A 6,542-nucleotide genomic window follows, 5' to 3' on the forward strand; every position below is an offset into this window, starting at 1 on the left:
TCTTATATAAGACTCATAAGTGGTGATCGTATCAAAATAATTGGTAGTCAATTCAATTACGAAATTAAAGTGCATCAACAACCGAAAACTTATAAATGTTATGTCAAAAACAGCATAGGCAGTAAATGTTCGCTGTCAAACCCCTTATTATTTCCAATAATTTAATAATTAAAACTGTTATGATCAGTAAATCAACTGAGAGAGGTATTTCATTTCAACACCAAAAATGCTGACTACTAGGCTGGTAATCCTGATGTATTGACCAAGTAGCAGAAAAACTCAAAAGAAAACATGTTTATAATTTGGAACGCCAGACACGCGTTTGTCAACATATGTTAAGGTGCCAATAGTTTACGGATGTTCAAATCTTGTAAATGAAGAAGGAAGAGAGAAAGTAGGTAAAACACAGAAGCTGAGATGTGCGAGACCGCGTGTGTCGATAGAAGCTTAACTGATTAGCCCTTTGATCACATCTTTAAACTAAACTTTAATCACATCTTTCATTTTTTTGGTAATGTACAGTCCATGATCATCGCATTCAAACTAATCTTTAAAACCCACGACAAACGACAAACAGACTAATTAAACAAAATATTACACTGAAAAGTAAAAATTGAGCAATAAAACTCACAAAACAACCTTGAGATACTCTTATAATGATGTTATCATACCTTTGGTTGTCTTTATTTTGTATAAATGCCGCTTTCACACTTGTGTCTGTTTACTTTCAATCGCAATATGCATATAATTTGCATATACTATGCATATTCAAGTATAACTCTACTGATAATTTAATCTTGTTACTTGTTCAAATACATGTAAATACTACGTAAACATTGATCATTTGGTTAATGAAATTCATCAGAAACAAAAAATATAGACAAAGATGAAACGAATAATATTTTTTTTTAAATATCATGATGTATAATGTACTTGACCGGTGAAATTTGTTCAGTTAAGTCGTCATGGAAACAAGCGATATTTTATAATTTTAAATTGCAAATAATTTTTTTCTTTTTATGATTTAAGATAAATTTATATTACATGTATTAACATTACTGTATCGATATATCGTCTTAAAAAGGATTTTTTCCGTTCATTTATGATCTTTCTGAAAGAATATGCTTCGCAGAATATATCTTTCTTACCCTAATGATTATATGAAATGCTTTAGCACCCGGCCCTGATTAGATAAAATCAAATTTTACTCCATGAATAATAACCAATAAATACAAGTCATTTATACAATTTATTAAGTTAAATTACATTCATTATAGTTAAATGCTGAACCAAAGGAAGAAAGCTACTGTTACAACATGTTTTAAAGAACGATTCACCGTATGGAAACAACTCACTTATACGATTTATCATTTGAGTTAAAAACTCACCAAAACGATTCATCATGGGAGGTAAAATCTCATCGAACGATTTACCATTAAAGATACCATGCTAGTTATTTAGGTAGCCGAATGTCACGGTTTAATTTAAAAGTAAATTTAAATTTAACGATTTCAAAATACGAAATATGCACTAATTGAGCAATACAGAACTGTTTTCGTTTGTAGTATTTTAACAATAGTAGCATATTTATTTATTTCTCCGTGGAATCATTATAAACATTATAGGCTACCCAAATAATATAAAACAATGAGATGTGGTATGATTGCCAATGAAAGAACTCTCCATAAGAGACCAACTGACATATAAATTAAAAACTATAGCTCCCCGTACGGCATTCAACAATGAGCAAAGCTCATACCGCATAGTCAGCTATAAAAGACATGGAACTGATGAATGTAACACAATTCAAACGAGGAAACTGACGGCCTTATTTATTTGACTTGAGACAGGCACATACCATACATACAGAATGTGGCAGGGTAAAACATGTTAGAGGGATCCCAACCCTCCCCTAAACTGGGACAGTGGTGTAACAGTACAACATAAGACTGTTCAGACTAAAAAAATCCAAATATTGTTTAGTATGACCATAAAATTATATAACCTGCCAGGTAATAACACATTTTTAAAAGCAATCAAGATGAACGCATTTAAAAGAAAAAAAGTAAAATCACAAAAATTCTGAACTCCGAGGAAAATTCTAAATGGAAAGTCCCTAATTAAATGGCAAAATCAAAAGCTCAAACACATCAAACGAATGGATAACAACTGCCATATTCCTGACTTGGTACAGTCATTTTCTTATGTAGAAAATGGTGGATTGAAACTGGTTTTATAGCTAGCTAAACCTCTCACTTGTATGACAGTCGCATCAAATTCAATTATTATTACTACGATGCGTTAACAAAACAAACAGACATAATAGGTGAAAATAGTCAAAATTTGAGTACGGCTGTCAACATTTTGTTATAATCGTAATCACTATAAAAACAAACAAATATGCAACAAGGAAGCACAAAAAGGCATAAATCAAATTTAACAACCTCAATCATTGTCTTTTTTATAATGCGATTTTAAGAACTGCGACCGAATCCTTACCCTTACAGGAACATGATTATGTTAAAATTAACTGTGACGTAGAATCGCGCGTTTGACGTACATCAGTTGTTCAGCATGTTAACGTCACACAGGTATATATAAAATAATTTTGTCGTCCAAAGTATGAACAGAATATAGTCTAACGTTCTTTAACGCATATCCTCTGACGAATCTTAATTAAAAGTTTCTCTTGTCCTTCTAATCGCTTTTCTATGTGCTTATTGTGAATTTCTTCTACAAAATGATCATAGAAACACCAAATGGGCATATAGACAAAGCACACTATTTAATGAATATGTAAAATGAACGAACACGTCAATAATTATTAAAATGAAACAATAAACTTCATTCTGTTAATACATATCTATTTGTAAATAACTATGGGATTGCATTGGGATGGCATCTATCTTGAATCAATTTATTAATATTGATTGCACATTGTTTAAGTTTTTGCAGATAAAAGTCTTTAACAATTTTTCGTCTAATTTGGTATAATATAATCCTGTTTCCCCCTAGATTATCATCTATTTCCATAGCTAGACTGGTATCTTTGATGGGTTCTCTCTGGCTTAAATATTTTAGTGGTATTCAAACCCTTTTCAAACTAAACGTGTATTCTGGATGTGACCTTAAATTAAGCACTCTGAATGCCGAAATAAATAATTAGATATGTTTAGTTGAACTTTGATATCTATAAGATCCTACATTATAAACATGTTTTTTCTTATTCACTTAGTCTTAGTAAACGTGATCTTAACTGTCCATAGAATGCAAAGTTTAATTTTTTTCCGCTGATGAACGCATCGACTTACAACTGTTGCCATTATTATTATTATTAATGGTTTATGGTGGTATAATTTAGAGCATTTATGATCAATTATACTCCAATCAGCTATTTTACTATACATATAAAGCTATACGTATAAACGTTAAGTTTATACGTCAATGACCTCAACTAACCTATAAGCCCCGCCGGAACTACTGTATTTCATCAACAACGTCACGTCACAACCATGACAACGTGCAGTAACAATGGTCAAACTTTTATGTATTTAAACTTGTTATATCTTCAATTGATTTTTATATACCATGTGTATCAAATGTTATTAATTAAGTTCATTTTCCCTTTCTTATTTCTTCAAATTTCAATGTTTTACCGCCTGAACTACGCTCATAGGGAAATACCCCCAAAATGGTACCCCCAAGAGGGAAATTCCAAAACACTTTTTTTTAACAATATTTGTTGCATATTTTTTACTTTCTAATTTTTTTTATCGATTTCAGTATAAAAACAATATACGTATAGTGTCTTGAAATATGAAATTTATTTGTATTCTGCACGAAACGGGAAAATGCTCGGTAGAACCTCGCATTTTCCCCGTTTCTAAGCCTCATACAAATAAATTTCATATTTCAAGACACTATACGTATATTGTCTAATTCTATACAATGTCAAAAAATAACTTGAAAGTCATATTTATCTGAGGTCAACTTTGCCTTCTGTATTGACCTGATGATCAATATAATTCAAAACGTCAAATGTGAAATGTGTTGCCTTAGGCATATGTGTAAGACGAGAAATCCAAACATTTCATTGACCATTACGTATACAGTTTCAAATTAATTTTAAGGTGATGGAAATGAAATATAAACTGTAATCAAATTAATAGAAACTCGAATTCAGCATTCAGAAATTTTAATTTAGTGTTAGAAAACTCACAACTAGTATTTGCGTAATTACCGGATAACACAATACTAGTATTCAGAATCTTACATGAATGTAGTATTCCATTCCAATACCCTTGTTTCAAAAAGTGGCTGACTAAATATCATTTTTATACACATATGTACATTCACCTATAATCTGGCGATACTGATATTTTCTAAAAACACATTGAACCTTTTGATTGCCTGAGATAATTTCCGTAAATACATCAAATCGTTTTTAATAATTTCCGTAAATCACGAGTTAATAAGAACAACTCATCATTGTTTCACTGTTATGAAATTTGACCTTTGTACAATATATAAGGAAAACAAACACTTCTACTTTGTTTCCTACAAGCAACCTTTGTTATAATGCACTTTAAAAGACATTTCATTACAAGAAATCTTACAAAAATAACTTTAATGTACATTGAATCAGCAAATCATAGGATAAAAAAAAAGATTGATCAACAAAAGAACTCATTCTTGAAAACCGTATCGTAGATAAAGATGTTCGTATTTAATTGTAAACAAATGTCTGCCGTGATATGTTTTCGATTTCGATTTGAGTGAGTTTCAAGTATTTTAAAATTTGTTGAAAACTGCTAAACAAAATTTGCTAAGCCAATCAGCTGATAAATGTCAGAAAAACAAAGAAATTCTATTGAAGGTTTATATTCATAAATTTATAAAAAAAAATGTTTACTTCTTATCTTATCCAAGATTAGATATAATAACGACACTGATTAGCCGACCAATTAACATAGCAAAAATAGACAGTCTAATCATTTTGCTTGGAATAAAATTGATAATAAATAGAAGCATGTGTGTCCTTGAACTTCATTATCACTGAGTAACATAATGAATGTTCCTAAATCGAATTTGCATAGATTTGAAACAGGCACAGGAATCATTTGCTGACAGCTGTTGAATTGAATATAATTATCCAAAATAACATTGTCTTAAAAATAGAATAGTAACGATGTCAATTGTACCTTTCCTGTCAGTCGGAAATGTATAATATATATATGATGGCGTACGTGCAATCATCAGGACACACATTTAACTCAAATTCTCAGGAATATTTCATATAAATCATTTTTACAAATGGTAATGAATCACAACTGTCTGAACGCGGAACAAATCAGATATAACTAACGTGTCAGACAATTTGATTAGCATCCCACGATAATACTACGCATTTGGGTCAGTTTTGTGAACTATGAATTTTTTTTCATTTATTATTTTTTTAATTAAATATGTCCATGGACATAAACTTTACTATCAGTCATATTAAGCACCCATCGAAAATTCTTACCGTACCTATGCTTTTTCACGTAATATCCATTTTATGTCTAAAGTTCTGTGCGCATTCCAAATATCGTTGTCCCTCGTATTAAGTTGTATCAGAATTCTATTTTCTTTATACACTCATCATGGATTCCAGGCTTTAAACTTTGCACGTCAAACACGCGCTACGGCTAAAAAAGACTCGTCAGTGACGCTTAAATAAAGCTAAAATGGGCAAATAAAAATTGGAGATCAGAGATTTAGGAACCAGAAAAATAATCTGTTTGTTTCTGAGGAAGAAAACCCTGAGTACTTCTATAAATTCAAATTTTTGTTCACAGTTAATTTATATTCATGACCATATGCATAATAATGATAGATTATGTCAAAAAGAAGTGTTGACTACTAGACTGGTGAAACTATCGGCGAAAACAACTACAGCAGCAGCGGCATTCACCAAGTGGTTGTTCATAAACTCATGATAGATACCAGGCTAAAATTTTGAGCTCGAAGTCTACAAATACTCACCAGTGCCGATGAAAAGAAGAAATAAGGAAAAAGGTCAATTTTAGTACAAAGTAAGAGCAACAAGGATAACAAATTCCGTTAGGTTTTGAAAAATACAGACGAGGTAATTTATTTCTGGGTTAGAAAAATCTTAGTCTTTCTATAAATTCAAATTTATTTCGATAACAGGTAATTAATAGACCAGCAGCGGCATCAATCCAGTGGTTATAAGTTAACTCAAGATAGATACAAGGCTAAAATTGTGAACGACAGACATTCGTCTCATCTATAAAAACTCATCACTGCTGCCTGCATAGTAAAAAAAGGGAAAAAAAAGGTACGAAGTTGAGGAGTACATAAGAATCTATTACTTATAACGGTTTGACAAATATAGTTAGAGAAGTCTCCTCCTGGGTTTAAAATTTTTAAACAGTTGATATATATTCATATGACCATATCAAAGATAATTCATATCAACAACGATGTGTTTATTTACTCGTTGGCAGAAAGCCACCACCAACATTTGGCCTCGATCCAGT

The sequence above is a fragment of the Mytilus edulis genome, chromosome 9 (assembly GCF_963676685.1).
Source record: "Mytilus edulis chromosome 9, xbMytEdul2.2, whole genome shotgun sequence".
Lineage (NCBI taxonomy): Eukaryota > Metazoa > Mollusca > Bivalvia > Mytilida > Mytilidae > Mytilus > Mytilus edulis.